Source organism: Myotis brandtii, unplaced genomic scaffold (assembly GCF_000412655.1).
Source record: "Myotis brandtii unplaced genomic scaffold, ASM41265v1 scaffold123, whole genome shotgun sequence".
NCBI lineage: Eukaryota > Metazoa > Chordata > Mammalia > Chiroptera > Vespertilionidae > Myotis > Myotis brandtii.
The window spans coordinates 17,684,224-17,708,259 of NW_005354291.1; the positions used below are offsets into that span (position 1 = coordinate 17,684,224).

General features: G+C 36.9%; 2 long non-coding RNA genes across 2 annotated transcripts in view; one reads left to right on the forward strand and one right to left on the reverse strand.

The window, feature by feature from the left end:
* The first annotated feature begins 6,237 nt into the window (after positions 1-6,237).
* LOC106724872 lies at positions 6,238-11,428 on the forward strand. The gene is made up of 2 exons (XR_001360713.1): positions 6,238-7,628; positions 10,400-11,428. It is a non-coding gene; the product is annotated as an uncharacterized LOC106724872 (long non-coding RNA).
* The window catches only part of LOC106724871, a 16,414-nt gene continuing 2,329 nt past the window's right edge, over positions 9,952-24,036 (reverse strand). Inside the window, exon 2 of the long non-coding RNA XR_001360712.1 lies at positions 9,952-10,510. This is a non-coding gene — a long non-coding RNA (uncharacterized LOC106724871). The remainder of the gene's footprint in view (positions 10,511-24,036) is intronic.

A 24,036-nucleotide genomic window follows, 5' to 3' on the forward strand; every position in this document is an offset into this window, starting at 1 on the left:
AGCATAATGGACATACAATAAATGTTATAGATTATAATTTAGTTAAAGTTAACTAGATTTTAAATACATTTATTCTGATATGGTATTGTTAACAGTTATGCTGCCATAAATAACTATTAACTTATGTCACTGAAAATTTCAAATCTCAATTAGCTGATAATTTCTTTCCTACTCTTATTCTAATTGTCCACATATGAGTAAGTGAAAATCAAGTAACAGTTTCACATGTGATGTACTGTTGGTTTTAGCACCAATTCATCCTTTTTCAGGATTACCAGTTTACTTGATATGAAAAAAACACACGCTAATAATAGAAAAATAAAGTACTGATGTTACATCACCAAAATGAGAAATTCACTTATCCTGGCCCTATTATAAAATTTTACTAGTGCATATCATGGTGTGATGTCGAGAAGGGAACAGCAATAGCCAGCAGAAGCCTCACATGTGACTTCCATGTACAATACAACTGCACACACTGCAGATGGCAGCAACTGTGAGTGCATGTGATCTTCAAATTAAAAAATCTTATTCTCATTAACAATGATGATAAAAGACAGTGTAACATCTTTTCTAAATGATGGGAAAATGTTAGTATTTCTGAATTTAATTTACTAAATAAGAATCTTATAAACAACTTCCAATGATATGTGTGCCCAACAGCTGCCACAAACCTTGAGCATGATTGTACGAAGGACAGTAATGTTCACCAGTATCCCATAAATAATCATATCTGTACATCAGATAAACAAGTTCTATTTCTCTAGTAGCTTCCCACACATGCTCAAAACCACACTATTTTTCTATAGTTTTACCAAGAATAGTGTTATAATGAAAGTACCACAGTAGTCTCTCTACTACCCTTTTCAATACCTTCTTCCTTCAACACCCCCCTCTTTACTTCCTATTTATATTTCCTATTAAACAAACTCAGTGTTAAAAATGTGACAGTACTCAGGGAGTGTTCATGAATGCAAATGCTGCTTCCTACTAACTACATCCTCCAGGGCCTTATACCCTACCCGGTCCTCTTATCTTTGGATTCAATTCTGAATTTAGATGCTACTAAGAAAAATGTCATAAGCATTAACAGACTAGATACCTCCTCTTACAGCATTTGGAGGTTCTGCCTTGGCTTTTAACTCTACAGGCCGGTGGCAGTTTCAGAATTATCTCCCCAAGATTCATGCCCATGAGGTCATGCCCAGCTGACCTCTTTGGAACATGATACCCTGAAGCACAGCTGTAAAAATAGAGCACTCTATACTGACTTCTTGTTCACCAATGAACATACTGTCCTTTCATTTTAGAGAACTAACACAGTCAAATAATTATATAAATACAAGGTGCAATAAATGAATGGAAGAGCCTTAACTTATATAAGTGTGTTTTCCCATGACCAAGCAGTGTAAAAATAAGCTCTGACACCAGGTTCCAATAATTTAAGAAATGATGCTGGCATAGAAACAATCTAACTGAGAGAGCTCAGCATCTCAAATTAAATCATTCCCACCATGATTTTTTCAAAAATATATTAATATCTAGTTAACACAGTCATGTGTTTCTTCATAGCACATAATTCCTGACATATTATTTTACTTCTAAGTAATAAAATTTAGATTGTTTTATTTTTAAAACATATTCTTCTGCTTGATTTAAATGTCTTTGTTAGTTCCTAGTCACCCATCTATCCCATAACTCTATCTAGTTTAATGACATTTTCATTCGCTCTCACTGGCTTTCTTAATCCCAGGATGTTGTCAATGTGTTTTTACTTTAAGTCTATAAAAACATAAGCAAAAACAACCCTCAAAAATTACAAAGATCTTTGAAGTAATTCTCTTTTTTTCATGAGACAAGATCTTAATGAAGTAAAAAAAAGGAAAATTAGAAAACAATACTTAATGCCTTTTGTATAAAACACCCTTTGCCCTCTTTCTGATAACAGTGGTTTGTTTGCTTTCTAGGGTGTCAGAGCTTTATATTTTTATATTGATTCATAATTGTGCATTGAAAATAAAAAAAAGGAATCCTACTAAATTCTCGTTGTTCAGGTCAGGACTGTGCTTGACCAGCTGCAGCTCAAATCAGGAACTGTCTACAAATATCTAGGTTCACAGCAATCTTCTCACATGGAGGCCTTTTGTCCAGAATCGCATTGCTCTCAACGAAACACACGTCATGGCACAGAGTAGAGAAGTTTATCATCATTCACTCAAAGACCCCCTTGTATGAATATTTTCTTATTTGCCTTCTACAAGTAAATTCCATGTTCAAACCTATTAAGCTTTAGGAAATAAAATGCAGTATACATTATCTACGCAAGAATAATAAAATGGCATTTTAAAATATTGATAATTATAAGTACATTTAGTTTTTTTTTTTTAAAAAAAAGGATACCCTGACCTGGCTCTAACTCTGTTCCTTTCACATTAGTGTGATGTGTGACTATTCTTAAGTAATATTAGTAAACTGTAAATAAATATATGCCAACTCCACATTAGTCACTAATGTTAAATAGCAAAGAATCTTGGTCCTCAACAGAGGCAGGAATGTCTCAAAGAAATATCTGTTCACCAGATGTAACTACAGAAGTTAGACACTCTGCATAGTCTTTACTGTAGGTAAAAACACAGAGCTTAAGTACATTTTATGTCCTTAGACATAAAGTTTTTAAAAGTATTTCTATGGTAGAGCATGAGTTTCATCATATAAAGCAATTCTGCATTGTAAAGACACAGTAGTTCAATCTTTCTATAAGCCCAGCAAACATTTTCTTTCATATTCATTTCCTCTCTCAAGATAAGATGATAGTCCCATTTTGCATAACTGCTACAGAAGGTCAAAGAGTTACAGCTAAAAAGAAAGTCACAAACATAAGAATAATGTCCCTATTGACATATTCTGCTACTTATTTGTCACTTAGTTATCTTGGTATCTCCTAAGTGCTGGCTCCCAAAGGTCAGGGCACTCCGAGCTGGCCTTGGTCCACTGGCTCAGGCTTTACCAGTGACATCCCAGTGGCAGTCCACTCCTGCACCATCCAGACTCCCCCACACACTAAGACCCCAGGACCCACACCAGAAGGTGAGCCCATTTAACTTCCAAGAAACAAATCCCCAAATATACCTTAAAGCTTCAAGAATTCAGAAGCTGGATTGTTGCTTAATATAATAAAACAACAAACTTCCCTTAGAAAAATAAAAGAAACCTACCACCCAGAGGGAGAAAATTTTTAAAAAATCAGATTTACGAATCGGGATAAAGTAATTCTTAACACACCTAGTAAGTGAGTGTGTGGGGGGTGAGGGGGCAACAATCGAACTCAGAACTCAGGCCGCCCAGCTCTGAAACCCACATTCCTTGTCATGCCCTGAACTCTACATTTCTCATTATATTAGCTTCAGTCTTCCACATTCTAATAGCACCTCCATTAAGCCCAATCCAACTAAGAGAATATACTGAACACTTCAGAGATTTGTAGAAGTCTTTTTTTTTAAGGTCATTCATTCTCAGTTCCAAATAATATTCTAGTTGAGATATTTTCTTGGATTGAAACCAAACAGTCTGTATTTCATTTTGTTATACCTCAGAGAAACTAAGGCCCGTGATCAAACCAATATTTCCAGAAGTAAAATCTAAGTTTCTAAGTTCTGTAGTTGTCACTAATTTTGCCACAAATATTTATTGAGCAACAAGATCAGCTACAAAATTTGCAGAGCCCAGTGAAAAACAAAAATACAGAACCCCCTTGTCCAAAATTAAGGATTTCAAGACAGCAGGACATTAAATAAAGCTCGAGGTGCTTCTGAACAGATCACATGACTGCCCACCCAGGAAGCTGGCTCTATTGAGCCTCTAAATTCCTTGGGACACCATTCTAGGCACTGAAAATACAGCAGTGTCTTTTAATCCACAATTCCAATTTCCAGAAAGGCACAAGTGTAGCATCAAAGATCCTGTAAGGCAATCAATGATGAAATATAAATTGTGTTTAAGAGCTCAAAGAACCTTTGGATCTCAAACTGCCTTGCAGAATCTTAAGATTAAGTGCTAGAAAAGAAAAGATGCAGCCCTAGCTGGTTTGGCTCGGTGGATAGAGCATAGGCCAAAGGGTCCCAGGTTCAATTCTGGTAAAGGGCGTATGCCCAGGGTTGCCTGCTGGATCCCCAGCTGGATCCCCTGCAGGAGGCAGCCAATCAATGATTCTCTCTCATCATTGATGTCTCTTTATCTCTCTCCCTCTCCCTTTCTCTCTGATATCAATAAAAAAAAAAAAAGATTCAAATCCAACTGCATTGTTCTTTAGCTTCCCTATATGTCTTCTTTTGTAAATCAATATGTCAATAAGCTTTTTTAAAAAAAAAATGACTCTCCTTAGATGAAAAAAAAAAGGTTGCAAATTATTATAATAGTAAATAAAGCACCCAGGATGGCAATATTGCTAAATATCATGTTTCTTTGAATATTTTTCAATGTAATAAGTGCCTATTGTGCACCTACTATATGTCTACATTTCATTTTTAAAAGTCAAATAATGTCTTATATTTGCTGAATTCAAACCATTCAGAGGATTCTGAAGCAATAGTCCAGGCACAAGAAATATCATCTGAAATATAAGAGACAGTGGCCTCGCCTTTTAATTTCTCCATTTGGCACCAGCGCCCTGCACCTCTGCTCCAAGTGGAGCACTGTTCTAGGCACTGGGGATTCAGTGAGGACAAGACATATTCTGGCCCAGCTTGTGGGATTCATTGGAAAAGACAGACAGTACACAACCAAGTCCTTTAAAACACTTTCTTAAATATTCCCAATTATGATTGCAAGATATAACAGAGAATTGCATTTATTCTAGGATTTTTTTTCAAGAAGCACAAACTTCTTAGCTGAGAAATAAAAGATTTTTTCTATTCATCCTAATCAGAACTGTAGTTTTGGTTACTACAAAGGCACGAAATGCTCCTGCAAAACACACACACACACACACACACACACACACACATACACACACACATATAGAATATATCCCCAAAAGTAGATAGATCTGTAACTCACGTATTAATCAAATTACATGTTTGGACTATAATTGCAAATGAGGTCTGGGTTGGGTCTGGGTTGATGTTATAAAGTTTTAAATTCTAAGTATAGTCCATAAAAACTCTCCACACAGTGGTTTTCATAGAACAGCATGCTAATCTCCTGGTTGTTATGAGATTTAATTAATGTTTCTAAAGATCCTACTTAGCACCTCCAACAAGATGCTGCACAAAAACTAAGGATTACTGTTAATACAGATCTGGAGTAATTGATCCCTATATTAATGCTGCTAAATAAATACTTTCATAATACTTTCATAATGGCCAAACTGGGTTTAAAGGTGGTTAAATCTTATTATAGAGCAAATAAACATGGTGCAGGGTACCCAACTATAATGCGGCCACAAAGAATAAAACCAGCATCCACTTTAAGAGTTTTCCTTGTTGTTTCAGATATACATTCTGTATAATTTTACTGTAGGAGGGGAGAAGGAACAAGAAAGTCATACAGAAAACTTATCTGCATTAGCATAGTGCTTTCTGGTTTTACAAAACATTTTCACTTGCACCATCCCACTTGCCCCTTGAATCCATGAAACTGCTGAGGCTACTATAATGGAGTCTGCTCTCTTTGGCATAGCACCAAAGAGCTACAGCTTCCTCTCTGTTCTTCACTTCTAACTTTATTTCCTTTAGTGGTCCACTGAGAATACCAGTACAAATATTTCTGTGCCGGTCATAACCAAGTAAGAGTGCGACCAAAGCAACCTGAGTGAGGCTCAGATGGTGAAAAGAGAGGATCTTTGTTGTATATTCTGTCAAAGGAAAAAGCAATCTAAAAGAGATATGTTTAAATCTATAGCTCTTCTTCTAAATGTACTCAAATAATCTTCAATTTCTTTATTGCCAAAATCAGCTGAAAGTGTCCAGAGGGAAATGACATTGTACTATATACACATCTAATGATCATGGGGGGGGGGGCACTTATTTTAAAGGAAAACTCTTAGGCAACAATTATAAAAGCATCGGTCAGTGATTAATTAGCTTGATGACTCGGCTTAACGTAAACATGTAAACAGTGTATGTTCCAATTTAGAATAATTTCTAGGTTTACTATGAACAACTAAAAAGTATTTTCATCTATGAAATCCTTTCTCTGTCAAGTCTTTGATATAAGAAACCTTAGCAGACCTCCCAGTGAACTTTGGCATTTTGGCTGTGTGGCCCAAAGAACAATCGACCATTACAAAGCCTATTCATGAGGCAACCAGAGACCTTATCACAAGGATGACTGCCCGGCTGATGCTACTCTTCTGTATCATCCTCGCGAGTACATAAAACACACAAGATCCACGTTACTAAATGATAAGTCATGAGCTCTAAACAGTCTAAACTGTAACTTGAAAGATCACGAATGCAAATGAAAACACCTATCTACTTAAAAGGCTGGATTAACTTGTTTGGTTTCAATTTCCTAAGCCTATCTCTAGCTAAAAACTAAAAATGTCAAAAAACAGTAAAAATCCATCTATAATTAGAGGATAGTCCATCCAAAGGCAAGGACCACAGTACTGTTCTCAAATTTACAAAACCATTAGCATTTTTAAAAACTAGATTCACTACCTGAATCACAACGGTTAAATCATACACACTGCGATAATGTGCATGTAATGACTCTGTCTCAAAGTGTACACCAGCGCGATGTCGGTGCTTTGCGCTGAACATGCACATCTTTCTTTCCACAGCCAAGTAAAAGGTGACAGTTAGAAGGAGGGTTTAACAAGAGGTTTCCCGCCAGGGCTTTGTGAAAAGAGAGACCGTACATTCTATCAAGGTGACTAAAAGTCTACTCAGGCCCTCTGCAGTCAGCATTATTCAGCACTATTCGCTCGATATCGGGAGCCTGCCAATGCTTTTGCCCACCTGACCGGGTGTTCTCTCTATTATGCAAGCGATGTGGTCTCCCCAAGGCCAGTGATCGCCGGGCATTCCTGTCTGTCTGTTCAGCACAGAGGCGTCCCCTGGCACGCTGGGAAAGTGAGCCATTGCAAAGAAAGTGCATCCTCCTCGGCGTCCCCGCCCAGGGCGCTGGGCCCCGCCGACCCACAGCGAGCAGCCCACACGGCTCCCCGAAACTAGGTCTGGGGCAGCGCCTCGGCGGCCTCCTGGAGAAGCAAGCCCCACTTTCTCCGAGCAGGAGGGGGAGGCGGAGAGCATTTCCTGTTGTGCAGCTGAACTGAGCGGAGACGTCATTGCATTCAAATTCCCTTGGGTGTCAGCGGACAGGGGCCAAAGTTCAGGCCCTTCCAGGGCGGGCCGAGCGCAGCAGCGGGCGAGGGCAGGGCGGTCAGGGCTCCGGGCTCCTGGAAGGAGTCCCAGCGCCTGGTGCCCGCACAGCCCGGCGGCGCAGGGACGCGGCTGAGCTGCGGGGGGAGCCCCTTTTCCTCCCAGAATGAACCAAGTCCGGCGACTGCTGTGGGCTGGCCTCTCTGTCCCGTGTGCTTCCTTCCCAGGGTGAAGGTGAAGGCCTGTGTTTCCAGGTGTCTGGAGGAAGCACTTTCCTTGCGCAAGCTTCTTCGCCTAATTTTTAACGTAGGTGACTCTTTTTCCCACCAGGATTGTTTTGAAATAATCAAAAGTGAAAATCTTTTCAGTGTTGTTGCAATTATGTCTCTTCGATTTCTGTCTCCTATTGTGGATTCCTCTTAACTGTCAGATAAAGAGGAAAAAGAAGGTAGCTGTACTGCATAGCTTCCCTGAGGCCAAAGGCAAGGAGACTCCCTTACACATCTCTGAAGCATATGTTTTCATTATTCAAACACCCATTACACAACTTGGAATGCCCTTTTACTTATGAAGTCCTTAATTTATCGTATCTCAAATGTCTAGTATAAAAAGTCTCTTAAAAATCTTTCAATCTTGTACTTACTCATTCTAATAGCACACACAACTTTTGGCCAGAATATTTTAAAATGGAAATTACCCAGTCTTATAAAAATAATGGTGATTGTTAAAATTTCCTTTATCCAAAATTCCCAGCCTTCCCTTTAGTTTCAAACCATAAACCAGATTATAACCATATGTAACTCGAGAGAAGCGGTGGTTTCAGGTTCAGAAGGGTTAAAAATAAGACAATAAGGTATTGTATAACCATTTTTAGATTAAAAACTGAAAGACATAATGTGAAAATGACCATCAATTAAAAAACAAATTATAGATTCTGTTTTTCTCAAGGTGAATCAATGTTACAGATGTTATATTGTGCCAACATCTCTAACATTTGCACTAAACAATGTTTCACATCATTACATGGGGTTAAAATATTTAGAGTTTCACAAAATGTAAACTACAGACTTTGGGTGGTAATGATATGTCAATGTAGATTCATCAGTTGTAATAGGTGTATCACCTTGGTACAAAATTTTGAAATTGGGGGATAATGAGGAGGGAGGATATGGGGAATCTCTGTTCCACTTAGTTTTGCTGTGAACCTAAAACTGCTCTAAAAATAAATTCTATTTTAAAAAATGTATGTTTAGGGTGTTGTAAGTATCATGGTATTTACAATATATACTGCACGATAACCTACAGATTTACAAGTAAATGATGAATCCTAAGAATTGGCAAAGAAATAATCATCTTTATGCTTTCATGAAGTTCATCACCTGGGTCTATCCCTCCTTGATAAAGAAGTTATTATTGAAAAAATTATATTTTAAATGTACATAAAAGATATTACAATTTATGTTAGTTGTCCTATCTAGTCATTTACTACCTTAGGACAATATAAAGGTAACTTTGGCTTCCACTTAAAGTGATCCAAAGCCCCTGAGAACTTTTTTTGTTGTCTTATTTTCTAAACATCTGAATAAAACAGTTCAGTATTTTATCGCACAATATCTTAAACCTGCATAGTTTATTATTGTTTACCATTTGTTTTACGTATTTTCCTATCCCCATTTTATCAAGAAACTGGCTCAGAACACAGGGCTAGCATAGATGTATGGATCTCAGAAGGGCCCCTTTAAATCTTGTTGAAAAGGAATGCCACATCCTTCCCCTTCCATACTCCACAAACTCCAAACTAAAACAACACCCTCTATACTTCCTAGGATGCTCTAGGCTGGCTTGGTAGCCAGTGCCTCTGCCTGTGAGTGCTGGGAGGGGCCTAAAAAAATCACATCCAACTGCTTTACCTACCTAGTTTGAAGACAGCAATTGTTAAACAACTTCCGTGAGCTTCTCAAACTACCATCAAAGGATTCTTGATTGTAAAAGTGATACCTATGTGTCCAATCCTGGGGAACACTGCAGAGGTTGTGTCTTCAGCGCCATCTCATACCAACATTTTTCAGTGTCTTTTTTCCCTTCATATCAATCACCAATTTATCCATTAAATCTTTGCAGTGATTCCTGAGTTTTTTTTATTAGGACATACTTACACCTACTCCTTTATATCATCTATCCATGGTATGTAACTAACACTCCACAAGCTGCAAGTGACTGCCCAAATACTGTCTAAGCTCACTGAAGGTTTTATTCAAAGTTCATGTGTTCTGGTTTATACTTAATTGCTAGTGATAGCACTTGGAAAGGACAAAAGAGGGATGACTAAATATTATCCTATTTTATAATCCTAATTTCAAATTAAATGAAATCAGTATTACCATAAATTTAATACAGAGATATAGACACCAGTACAATAGCAATGAAATAAATCAACTTGTGAATAAATACATAATTGAAAATATAAACTATAATAAACTATGAACTCTTCATGTTCCTGGTGCTATTTTCAAATGCATCTCTGTTTTATCATTAAAGAGAACAAATAAGCTGTGAGGATAAAAGGATGCTTTGCAAGGTAACGTGTTTTTACACTCTTTAGAAACTGCCAGAAAAAAAAAACACCACATTTTTTTTAAATGTTCCAATTTTATGCTTTCAAGAACATTATGAGAATACACAATTCCAACCCAGGAAAATATACTCATTTCATCCAATGGAAAAGGATTGAGACTTGACATTTCCCAAGTTAATTCTTTAAAAAACTCATTATTTAATTCAGGATTGGTCTCATTTACATGTGTAGTTATGACATGAGAGTAGTGGTTTGCGGCAGTAAGATTTGGGTCTCCATGTTCCTGAGATCCCGGTTCTCTACGACAGAGCCTCCACATGTTCTTGGATGCTGAATAGTCTTTGATATAACTTGTCTGTGAGAGGCTGACTGTTCTCACAAGCTGACATCGCTGACAATATTCAGAAGGGCATACTAAGTTCTTATTCTTCTCTCATGATATCCAATATTGAGTATTCTTCTTCTCAAATGAGCATTCACCAATCATGTGTTGTTTTTCCAGAAAACTGGCTCCCAAGAAATGCAAGGAAAAAACCATTGGGACGCTCTTCTTGCCTAGGTCAATTTCCATTACACACTGTAGGACGGCAGTGCTTCAAGAAGCCAGTTCTCTCTGAAATCAGAGCCCAGCTTGAAGTTAACTGTATGCCGCAGAGTCAGATGAAGATCATGGCTCACTGAGTGAACAGGAATGTGCAGGCACGAAGACAGAAGTGTATTATACAGACACACACACGCACACACGTGAATGAAGAAGCCTTTTATGAAAAACCCACCTACCTACATGCTTCACAATCTTGGGTTCCAGTAAGACCCTTCAGCATTTTCAAGCTCCATGATTTTTTTTTCCTTATAAACTGCCCCCAAAATGACAATCTTCTCTTTATTAAAGGGCCCTTAGCACAAATTACTAGTGTCTTGATCCCTTCAAAGCTGGGTAACTATACAAAGTACAGCACCTGTCCCCAAGACAGTCCCCAGACCTACAGGTGGTTCCAACACTGTCCATTCCCTCCTCCAGACAATAACAAGAAGAGGTATCATTACCTCATACCTTTCAGGCTCTTGGTAAAAGCCATTATGTTCTTCAAATGGAAATATATATGTAGTACTTCCTTTTGTCAGCCTCCATCTATATTTAATATTTAAGAATAGACCCTCAATAAAGTCTAAATAATAGTAAATGCTCAGATGGCCTATAATCAACTGTTATTGAAACATCAGTGTTCCCACATGCATTACAGTGTAATTAAAAATTAATGAACTGTATGTTATTTTATTACAATAAACTATTTTCTATTCTCTCCTAGTCCCTCACAAAGTTCTGTGTACTTCTCCAGAGACTAAAAGAATGACTAAATCTAAAATAAGTTACTTTCCACAGTGGTTAAAGGTTCCAAAATCAAAGTACTCACTGAGGAAATGATATCTTTTGTTTTGGAAACATACAGTAATTAACATTGTTATTGTCTAATGTATTGACTGCTCCTGCATATAGATACACTTGTACTATGAAATATTTGTCCATTTAGGTATTCACCATCTCTACAATTCATTATAGATTAATGTGGATTAATAAGCAATCTATGTAGATAAATTAAAAGAAGAGAGTTTTCTCATAGATACTAAAGATAGTCAACCCAAAGTAAGAATATTTTTCAAAATTATTAAGATGCAATAAAGCTCATTGTATATGTAAGGTACTTTATAGGTGACAATCTTATAAGTAACACACCTACATAGAAGTATTTCCCAACATTCTATATAACCATTTTTTAAAAATATGTTTTTATTGATGAGAGAGAGAGAGAGAGAGAGAGAGAGAGAGGGAGAGAAACATTGATGTGAGAGAGAAGCATCAATTGGTTACCTTCCACATATGCCCCAACTGGGATCAAACCCACAACCTGGGTATGTGCCCTGACCAGGAATCGAATCTACGATCTTTCAGTGCACAGGACGATGCTCAACCAACTAAGCCACACAGACCAGGGCTGTGTCTCCCTTTTTAATTACTATAAATTGAAGAAAAGGTTAATTTATTTTATACTAAAATGGCAACCATTTGAACTAACCTTGGTGTCAATATGGCCAAAGAGTAGTAAATAGAAAAGGTACTAATAACTTACACAGGTGTGAATATAGCAACATGTCTATCAGCAATGTATTTACTTTACCTTTATGATTAGTAAGTGTCCTTGAAATTGCTGGGCTTCTGGGACAAAGAGAATAATAATAATATCTAATTCAAAGCCAATATGTCTTAAATGCAAAACACACATAATTCATACTCTTTATAAATGAAATAGAATTTCTGCATAGAATTTTTCACATATATTTTATTTCATTTAAATGTGTTTGTAAAGTTATGGAACTGCCGAAATCGGGGACCAAATTTTCAATGTGTTATAGTACGTGTGCCCACCGTTCGTTCTTATTTTTGGTCAAACTCTTTAAGCTGGAATACAAGCCTTTACCCAACATATTCCAAACATTCTAACTTTTTTACCACTATTCACTTGATATGCATTTTATGCTGCCCTTAAATCAGATGCTCCTCTGAAAACACACTTGATACTTTCCCACATTGGTGCCCATCAAAATCAAGGCCTATCTCAGTGATGGTGAACCTATGACACGCGTGTCAGAGGTGACACGCGAACTCATTTTTTGTTTGATTTTTCTTTGTTAAATGGCATTTAAAATATATAAAATAAACATCAAAAATATACATCTTTGTTTTACTACGGTTGCAAATATCAAAAAATTTCTATATGTGACACGGCACCAGAGTTAAGTTAGGGTTTTTCAAAATGCTGACACGCCGAGCTCAAAAGGTTCGCCATCACTGGCCTATCTGAAGCATCCTTTTCTCCCATGAAACCTCTTGGGAATCTCATGGGCCAGGGATGATTTTATACCTTAACACTTCATATATGCCTCTCTTTTGGTAGTTAAACTGCTTCTTTTAATTATAGCTCCCTTAGCAAAGTTATTTCCCATAATATAATAATAGATTATAAAGTTTTGATGATGAAAACAGTGAAACACTCTTCTTTGTATCTTACATTCTATTTCTATATCTACTGTATTTTATATTCCCATGCACCTTACACATGCCAGAACCTCAATAATTACATTTATGAAAATAGATCTGTATTACATTAGTATACATTCCAACTCTGTAAAAGTCATAGCAAGCATGTCTAGTAGGCCTTTTCCATAAAATGTTTCTAAACCAGTTGGCAAGAGGCTACATTCTGAAGAGTAACTGGAGACAAGCAATTTATTTTTCGGGACTCATAACAAACATAGCCTGGAGTACATTTCAGACATGAACAGCCTGATCCCTGAAGAAATTAATAAAATAAAAATGAAAACTACATTATAAAAGGTCTTTTTGAAGGAACCAGTAATATTTAGTCTGGATAAAAGAATACTTCGGGTGAACACAATCTCGAGCTTTAAATAACTGTAGGATCGTCATTCGAGTCAATGAGTAAACTTGTTCTGGATAGCTGCAGAGGGTCAACTGCTGATAAACTGAAGCGTCTAAGACAGCAACAGGCCTCCCTAAGAAAGGAAGAGGTATTTTAGCAGAGATTGAATGCCAGCAGTCCTTGGTGATTTGTTCTGAGTGATTTCTCCTTGCTCAGTTAGGGATTAAATGATGCCTCCAATGGTTTTATCTAAACCTGAAATTCTAGGAAAGACATCACAGTGAAAGTGTCCTGTCACCATTTGACATATCAATACATCAGATTCTATACCTAAGCAAGTTAATCAGCATAATTTAAATTAGACCCTTTAAGAGATGCCCTAAATAAGTCACCACTGCAGACTACAAATGGTATCACAGTGATAGGAACAAGTAAAACTTCTCCCAAATGCTAAACTGATAGTGCAGATGCAGCCTGCTCAAAACCAAGGTCTGACCCACCTGGAAAAAAAGCACTTGGAAAGGTTATATTGACTACGGAAGCAGGCCATTTGCATATTCCTCATTTTCTCCCAAAAGCCTACTTATCAGGACATTTTTCTTCAAATATAAATTGTTGGGATTATTAGCTAAAATGCTAAATTTTTCAGATCAGCTAGTATTATCCATGATAATTATTTTCAGACATCATTAGGTTTAACATTAGCAAACTCCTACCAAACATGGCCAACAATCAACTGATGACTGAACAAATTTGGAGTTTGTCCATTAGAAAATCTAACCTCCACACTTAGCATCCAATTATTTGCTATATTCCATACTGCCAGGTGATTTATTTTAAAAGGTCATTTTGAATATCCTCAGCCACTTAGCCCTTTTAAAAAGCTACATTTGATTAAATCTGGGCACCAAGTCCTTCACGAATATTCTGAGGTCACTGTACAAGTAAACAGATGACAAATTCAAAAACAAATGTTTTTGGATTCCTTTTTTTTTGCTTGAATATGGGTATAACTATCTCAAAATGCTGTTACACATGTGCATTAGTGACCTACACAAAATGTGAATGCATCAGAGGATATTACAACAAGCCATGGAGCTGCTGACCATTATCTTTCTGAAAACAATTACGTATGCCTGTAATAAGTTGCATCAATAGCAGTCAATTATCGCAAGAACACTCTACTAACCCTTGTCACAAATGTATTGCTGTGTATCACATTTATTTTCACCTGAATTATTCTCAAAACTTAGTGTTGCTTCATATCCTAAAAATAGCCACTCCAATTCTCTTGTGTGTTACCCTGCTCTGTTCCCAGGAGGTAGGACAGTGCTATAAACAATGCTTCATTTTTACAGACAAAGAAATAATGAAATATAACAGAGGTACAGCCACTTTGCCTGAATCCTTTTGAAAATCAATAATGAGGCAAGCAATAAATTACTGGGGTCAAGGTTTACTGTCAGCTGTCTGGTGGCCTCTGCAGCCCTGATGTGGGCCCTAATGAGCACATCCTCACAACAAGGACAAAAAAGACATGTGAAATCCTCATTTTCTCCCCAAAGTCTGTATTCCTCCCAACATAAACTTTGACACATAGCAAACAAACTGAATGACAAGAAAATGCATTGAATGTTTATAACCCTGGATTTTTCCCTTGCTTAGAGAAATAGAGATTATTCAAAATGTAAGCACCAGGAGAAGAAGAAATGGATAATTAGAAGCTGAACTTTCCATGACCTGTCCACAAAGTGTTGGGTCAGCCATCAGCATTGTCCCACAGGGCACTGCTGAGTTGCAAAGACAGATTTCCTCACTGAGGGAAAAAGATTCACACCCAAGCCTTCACTCCTTCATTTTTCTTTACCTTCACAACCAAGGATATGTAATGGAAGAAAGGAATATACATTCCCTTTTTCTGCTGAATTTATCCAACCAGGCCCACCAAGAAACAACTCTTCCTCAACCCCACAGTGACCCACTTCACACAGCTTTCCTTCTCGGAACACCCTGAACAAAATATGGCCAGAGAAGACTGTCCTACATGGAAGAATCCCAGTTCAACTACAGACTTCCCTACCCAACCGCAGGAAAAAAATTACCTCAAGATGGTCCCATCTGTTCACATGTTAGAAAATTCAAGGGGAAGTGCAGAGCCCAGGGTGACCTTGACTATGACTGTCAGAGTGTTTGTGACTGCTGGATGGGTAGGTAGGACAGTTGTTTCTTGGACAACTTCTTATAAAGCTGAAGAAACTCATAAGAGTAAGCAGACTGGTGGACTATAGCTATAGGAGTGAAGACTAGCCAAGACTTCTTCCCTCACTAGGTTCTGACGACCACCCCTCCATCTTACAGCGAGTCAATTTTTTCTTACCAGACTGTTAGCTGCTTGAGAATTATGACTTTAAACATTCACCAAATGTCTATCGCATGCCTACTGCATACCATGCACATTGTTTACATGTTTGTGAATCCACTAGAAATTTTAGAACAAAAATTATCAGTAAAAAAATGAAAAATTCATTTAAATAAGATTAACAATATACACTCCAATATAAGTGGTGGCAATCGCCTCGCTTTAACAAGCTTATAAATTCATTTTACAATAGAATGCATCACTTGTAAATCATGTTTTCTCCCTTAAAAAACAATAATCAGGACCCGATTCTACAGGTTATGAAAATCCATAATCCTGAACCATAAGGGAATTTAAAACAAAACAAAAAAAAAACGATGCTACGATATTGAGATCTGTAAAAACAGCACCTCTTTGAAAACCACCTTACTAGGAAAATATATAGATATAATAAATGAAATATTTTCATCAGTGACTTAGTAAGTCTTGCAGTGCTTCTTCAACTGCTATTTGGCTTGAGAGACCCAATATAAAATTAGATTCCTAAAAACACTGGAAAGTAGTAGAAGGACCGAATTTGGCGTAAAAAAGTTAGCCTAACAGAATGTAAATGCCATGAGGGCCCAGGTTTTTTGTGGTTTTTTTTTTTTTTTTTTTTTGCTTTTTGTTCACTGATAAGCCTCTAGTGTCTAGAATAGCACCTTTTCCAGAGCAGGTGCTTAATAGTAAATCTTGATTTAGTTAATAATTTTAAAAAAATCAGCAGTCCCATGAATGCTCCAGTTGTGTCTCCTAAGCACACCCAAGGTCCCACAAGGAGACACTGGTTAGCCTGCTCTGGTGATTGATATAGTTCAAGTTGGGTAATTCAGGCCCCAAAGACTAATTTTTAGACCAAAAACTCCAGAAGGATGACTCCCAGAGAATCAGAGAACATAGTTCACTTAACTACTATAGCACTGGTTGAGCTCAATAAGAAATACCCCAAACTTTAACTGATATTTCCATTTGTTAACTGTTGAAAAAATATGCATTCTGACATCATTTCTTAATCCATTTCAATCAACAGATTAATAGGCCATTTGAAAATGTGTACAACAATTTGAATTCTTTTATGTTTTTCTTTTGGTCTAATCCCTTCTCAATAATAATCACAGCTACCAGGTATTATACATATACTATGTGCTCATTAAGATTTGTACACACATTTGCATAAAAATGTTGCAGTGATCCTTAAACAGATATTATCATCCTCACTTTGTAATCTCCAGTGGTTAAGTGACTTTCCTAAATTCCCCTAGCTGCTGGTAGAGTTGGAATTCACCCTGTTCTGTCTGACTTCAAATCTAGGCTCTTAGCCCCTAGGTTACCTGTATATGTCACCAGCAGATGTGCATCAACTACTAGGGGAAAATATTGTGCAAAGTGATGAAAATGGTTAACAATATAATCTTGATGTTTAACATTTGCTTAAGCTGCATGGAATGGTGGAAAAACCAAATGGTTTGAGAGCCAAATAGTCCTGAGTTCTAGTCCTGCTTCACTATTGACTATCAGAGTGTCCCTGCAAAAACCATTTAACCTTTCTGAATCTCGATTCCCTTACATGTAAACATGAAAATAATAATACCAAATATTCTTGGGGGTTGTTATTGAGAGTTCCTGCTATGAACCCTGGCACAGAGTAAGTGTTCCTTAAGCCTAAATTCCCTTCCCTCTAACGGATTTGCTAAATTGGCACTGTGCTGATTTTTTTAAGTGTTTAGTTCATCCTTGTAATACCATAATTACTGAATATAATGACACTGCATTCTCTAGAACTACAAAGTAGAATTTATAAACTGATAGGATATGAGTTGGAAGAGGCTGTAGGGGCCATCTGTTCCAATCTTTTCCATTTCCAAATGAAGTCCAGAGTGTTTAAAAGACATGGTTCCAAGTTTTTACAGAAAGCTCAATGCAAAGACACACTAGACCGTATGTCCCTCCACCCCAATTCCCACTCTATCCCCAGTTTTTGCCTCACATTACACAGGCATGGCAATGCATGTAATTTTCAGACAATTAAGCAGTATAAAATAACCTCAGTTTAATTGCATCCAATTAACAAGCCAAATTAGTGTTTCATATGTACACTATTAAATGAGTTGTCTGGCTTCCAAAAGAAATAAAACACTGTTTCAAATGAATCTAGCATTTCAGTGAGCAAAGCTACTTACAATTTAAATTACCTTTCCTATAATCTTCTTTATATGGAGTTAGTCCTAATTTTAAAATAAATACTTTCTGCACTATCAGGATGCGAATTCAGGCTATATTTCAAGTATCAAAACATGAAAATAATAATACCAAATATTCTTTCTTCCTCACAGAACACATACGATTTTCTAAGATTAGTATATGTGGGTATGCAGTTGTGCATGCCTACCCACATATGCATGCTACAGATCACTAACAAAATACAAATGAGGGTCTGTCTTTATTTATCTATTGCCTGGTTTCAAAAGTCCCACCTTTTTATTGGGCTTCTGAAATCAAATGACTCTGCCACAGTGCAAATAATAAGAGCTTCCCTGATATACTGCTTTCTTTTTCAGAGAAAATCAAACAATCAAATAAATATTTGTAAAAAAAAAAAAAAAAAAGCATTCCTTTTCATTACATTGCACTACACTATATGTCCAGTATTGTCGTGATTTAGGTAAAAATGGACGTCAGTTAAAAAGTGGTATTCTAATGAAGCATGAAATGAATCATCTATGCGTTCCTTAAAATATTTATGCCTAAAAAATACAAATAGCTTATAACCTTAAAAATAACCATCTTTATAAGCTGGTGTTTGATGGTCAATTTACTATTAATATTTATAAATATCGTCTGGAATAAGAAGTTTTATAGTAGGTTAAAATAATGATTCAGTACTGTACTTAAAATGTACTGCAAATTGACAATCTATCATACTTACTTGACCATGTTTAGCAAAACATTTTTATCACTTTTGTTATTCATTATTTTTAAGATGTCTGTTCATAGGATGGAAGAACTCAAATTGTCATACAATAATGTCAACCTTTATTATTTCTCTTTAGGGCATGATAGCCATGTAACTGTCTCCTTGCTGCCAGTATACCCATCCCATGTATGCTTATAATCTTCCTAAACACACACATGACCACACCACTCCTCTGTTCAAAAACTTTAAGTGATGCCAGCTTTCTCACACAATTGGGAACCAATGTACCTTTGCAGGTACTCCTTCTCTCTCCTGGTACTTTAACTATGCCTTACCCTTCCCTCTTAGTAGAATTTATTGGAATTCTACTCAACCCTCAAGGCTCCCAGTCAAAAATCAGTTCTTCCCACAAAGACCCTCTAGTCTTTCTGGTTGGAAGAAAACATGCTCATTCATACTCTACTTTCACTTGTAAGTTTTAAAGTAGCCACATGTCTTCTCTAGATTGTGAAATTCTTAGAGTCAGAGATCACCATCCTTTTACCTCTCAGTTACTCATTCTGAGCCCCGAGTCTGACTCCAGAGCCCAAGGTTGGAACTCCTACCTAAGCTGATTCCTTTTGCCATCTAAAGTGAGTTTTATACATTACATAAATTTTAAAACAGGGAACAAATTAATTAAATGACACAGTTGACAAAATGGAACATGAGTCCAAAAGTACATAAAGGAATGTTATTTTCACTAACTTATTTTTCTGTTCTTTTTCTTCATATTCTTTTGTTATTCCTCTAATCATATGGAGAGTTAAAAAATAAGATCTAAACTTTTCCAAAGGTCCTGATATTTGCAATCCTGTAGAGAAATTATCTGAGGAATTGAATGTTTCACTAGCTGTTTATAAACATATAGATCCAGCTCATGCAGGGCTTCAAAGATTAATCAGTTACTTCCCTCAACGACTTGTAAGGACTTCTCAATTGTTAATTATTCATTAATTAAATCAATGGTGCTGGCCAATTAACTGGAGCCTCAAATAAGTTTTTTTTAATGTCAATGATTTATTCTTTAAAAACTTATCTGCAAATAATAATAGCTAGCCAATCCCTCCAACTGAAGTCAGCAATTGAATTGTAACAAATTTCCACCAGGCTGGGGACCATTGATGAGAAAGAAATATGATGAGACATGTGTTATATACAACAGCCTACTCAAACTTCTAGTCCCTGCCTCCCAAATCGCCCTCCAATCATCAGTCTCTAACCCCTAACATGGCCAGTAGCAGGGTCATCATACATCCTGATATGCCAAGGACAGCCCCCACCCCCATTTATGCCAGGTTAGATAATCCTTCTAGTGATCAACCTGCCCACATGGTCTGGCCTCACCTTGCATCAACTCTCTTCTTAGCTGTGCTCCAGCATCACTGGCTTGCTATCAACTCCTCAAAACACTGTACATCCCCCAACCTGAGGGCATTTACATTATTCCTTCTTGATACAATACTCTTCCCCTCTTCACACCTACCTTTTTCTACTTGACTCTTATCTTTCAGTCTCATCTCAAACATCACCTCCTCAGAGAGGTGGCTTGTTCAGCTGCAAGACAGGGAGGGATATACCCCTTGTTACACAGTCTTTTATATTTCTTCCATAGCACTCATAGTAAATGGGCATTACATATATTGGTCCACCATATTATTAATATTTGTCAACCCCACTAGATTAGAAGTTACTTTTCTAGTCTAGATCATTATATCCTTGGTGTCTAGCACAAAGCCTGACCCATAGTAAATACTTGTGGAATGAATAGATGAAAAATTGTATTGCCCAATGATGACTGAGGCACTGTCATAGTACTCTGAAGACTGGATTAAGATTACACATGAGTTAAAAGTCAAAAATGCTGGTTGGCCCTGAGTACCTCCTGACCTTGCATCCAACCACCTGGTGACTCAGAAGTGGTAGGACAAACCCCACCTGCTTCCTACCTACATTCATCTTTAGGCACACAAACATCATTTTCATCTCTCCAAAGCACTTTCTTCAAATAGGCCTAAATAGGCCTCAATATGACTGACTAATTAATCTTCAAATTTTAAACTGATAGGAAATCTAAAGTTATGAATACTTGTAGAATAGATCACATAATAGTTAATAACAAATGATTTGTGACACCATTTATCAAGCAGTTCAGATTCTATTCCAAATGCAGTCATGAAGACGGGATAGTCCTATGTCTCTCTTCGTGTTAGTTCCATGGTCCACCTCAGAGAAGCCAAAGACTGCACAGACCAAGTAAGCTATGTTATCCCCTTGCACATGAGGACTTGGGAGTTGTGTCACAATAATAGATAAAGTGCTGAAATGTTTTTCCAAATTGCTCAGAGCCATCTCACAGCTACAAAATCTGATTTATAACCTCCTTTTTGTTAGCATTACCATAAATAGCACATAGTAAGCAATACTTTTGATTGTGATCAGGTATCAGGAACCAACAGAAAAGTATATCACTTATACAATTTCCTTTAAATACATTCTTATTTCCATAAAGTTTTCCCATTTTCTCTCAATCCTCTGTATTTATGCATAGCTTCAAACACTGAGGAGCTTAATTGGAACATTCGCTAAAGTTTTACTCAAGATTAATTCAGTCTCTGCCTGCGTGGTTATAGCCAACCCATACATACTGGATGGTTGGACAGTTCTTGAAACCTGAAGTCCACTGAGTTGAGTTAGCAAACTTCCTCTGGGCCTTTTTAAATATCACTTAAAAAGTTGAAATACTTACATACCAGTATTAGCCAAAAGATGGATTCACAAAGAATTCATTAAAGAATGTAAATCCATTAACTGGAAGTACATCATTTAAATTGTGAACGATTTCTCCACCTACAGGACTACTGCATACACCAACAGAGAGTTCTGCTGATGCTGACTCTGAATCAAAATGTGAAAACAATGTTTATTTTTAACAGACTTAGGTGATTAGGGGCCTGTCTGATCGACAATCATCCATCCAGTAGATTTCAGCCACTTTTCCCTTATTATAATAGTTACCACATCAAGTATTAAATTATTCCACATCCTAATGGATAACACTTTCACTCATGCCAAATAACATTTTCAGTAGGTCTTTAAAACTACTTTTCCTATGTTGAAGCTTTCCAGTTAACTTCAAAAATAACTGATAACTCAAAAATCTAAAACCAACACAAATAGAGTACTTGTTATTTGTTAATGCTATTAAAATAAGCCCTACTTTTAAAAAAATAGGCAACTTCTTAAAGATTTTTCATTTTAAATTGAAGAAGCATAAAAGTTTCAACCTGGTTTTCTGAATCATGATAAAGTGCCAAAGGCTCAAGCAGACACATGTACCATTATTCCACAAGGAACGCCTGCATACATGTTGTCTCTGTTTTGTTGTCATAGTAACAAGAACATTTGTAAACACATCCCAGGTAAAAGGAACCTGATCAATCAAAACATTCTACTGGCTAATCTTTCATTGTAGTTAAACAGCATGATTTTATTACGTAATAATATACACATAGTAAATCCCTTTAAGTTCCATGTTTAATAGAAATATAGAAATATTTTATCTACTTTAATGGTATTTTTCCAAAGGCCTCCATAAGGATCTAACCATTTAAGAATCAGTTACATTTTAAATTTGTAATATCATTAATATACTTACATTCCTAAAATTGTCCTTGAATCAATTTCACATCAATTTAATCATAAATATCCTCATATGAATATATGTCGTCTTTAATAAAGCCAACCACATAAAATAAAGTCACCATAACAGGAATATTTATGCCAATAAGCAAATTTTGTTTTATACCTGACCTATTTTCAAAGCAAGAAACACGGACCATTTTCAAAAGGTTCACCATTGTAATATAACATTTTTCTACACATAAGAAATATACTGAATATTTCAAACCTAGTGGTGAAAAAGGATTATGACACTTGAAGCACACTACCAGTATTAAGTGGATGCTGGCAAATCCTTTTCACCTTAAAATAAAAATGGACCATTCTCATCATGACTCCCTAGTGTCCCACAGAAATTCTGTCTTAATAATGAAAATGATATCAATTTTACTCATGTGGAAGGCATTTCTGTCGATAAATTATTTGGCCTATATCCTAAAAATCAAACCAAATCTACCCATTACACAATCTACTTAGTTAAAATTTTGCTTTGGCAGTCATAAAGTGAAAAAGTGCAAGACATTTAAATTATAATATGTATGTAATATATGTAAAGTATATATTATTTTTATCTATGTAATATAATATATATGCAAATATTTCAAATAATTTGCTTTGCTCAAGGACAAACATCACCAAACATTACTATATCACTGGAGGAAATGTTTCTAATAAAGTTAAATGGTCCTTTTCTATGAGACTAGATCATTGCAAATTTAATTAAAATTGATCTTATTAATATTTCAAGTAATTTCTGGGCTTGATTATGCACTACAAAGAAAAACTGTACTGAAGAGGAAAGTCAATAGCCTTTGACTAGAGCTCAGAGCATGCTTAAAAAAAAAAAACCGACAGTTCTCTTGCGAATTACCGAGGTCTAGCCTTTGGGGGTAGGAAAGAGTACCAATATTTATTTGGAGGTAAACTGAGTTATTTTTAAAATGGAAAAAAAAAAGGAAGGAGAAAAAATCAGTTCAGATTTTCCATTCTAAATGAAAGTACCGGAAACAAGCCTTTTTATGTTCATTTTAGGCCTAAGTAACTGTGCAGAGAATAAGGCTTTCACAATGTCAGTTGCACACACTGCTTCCTGTGCGAATTCTAAGCCATTACAGGTGTCCTAAAGGCCTCCGGTGAAACCTATTATCAGGGGATTCCTCTGGTCCCCCGAAAGCTATCCTACTGCCCTCCACCCGGCAGGTATTATTGCTCATCTCCTCCAACTCTCTTTATTAAGGACCCTCTTCATTTCTCTGCGCCGCCTGGGTTAAAGTACCCAGCTGCCCTCAGCAGAGCAGGTAAAAGCTTTCTCATTAGAGAGGACTAGTTCCTGCAGTCCTTTTTAGTTGGATGCTTTCAAGTCAGAGAGAGGAGCCACTTGAAGAAAACCCTCCTTCCCTGCTTTTCCCCACTGGGAGCCACGTCCCCGAAGGACAACACCAAGGGGGCACTTCCTGACCTTCGATCCCCTCATCCAATTTGCTTGGAGGGTTGGGGTCTCGTTTTCCGCTGTCCTCCGCGGCACTGGATGTTATGTAAGAGGGACAGGACGCGGAGGCACATGCGTATAGAGCGCACCGACCTGCGATAACAGCTGGGGTGGCAGCGCCGATCTGGAGTCTCCCCCACCAAATACCACAGGCACCTTCCACACCCCTCTCCCCTTC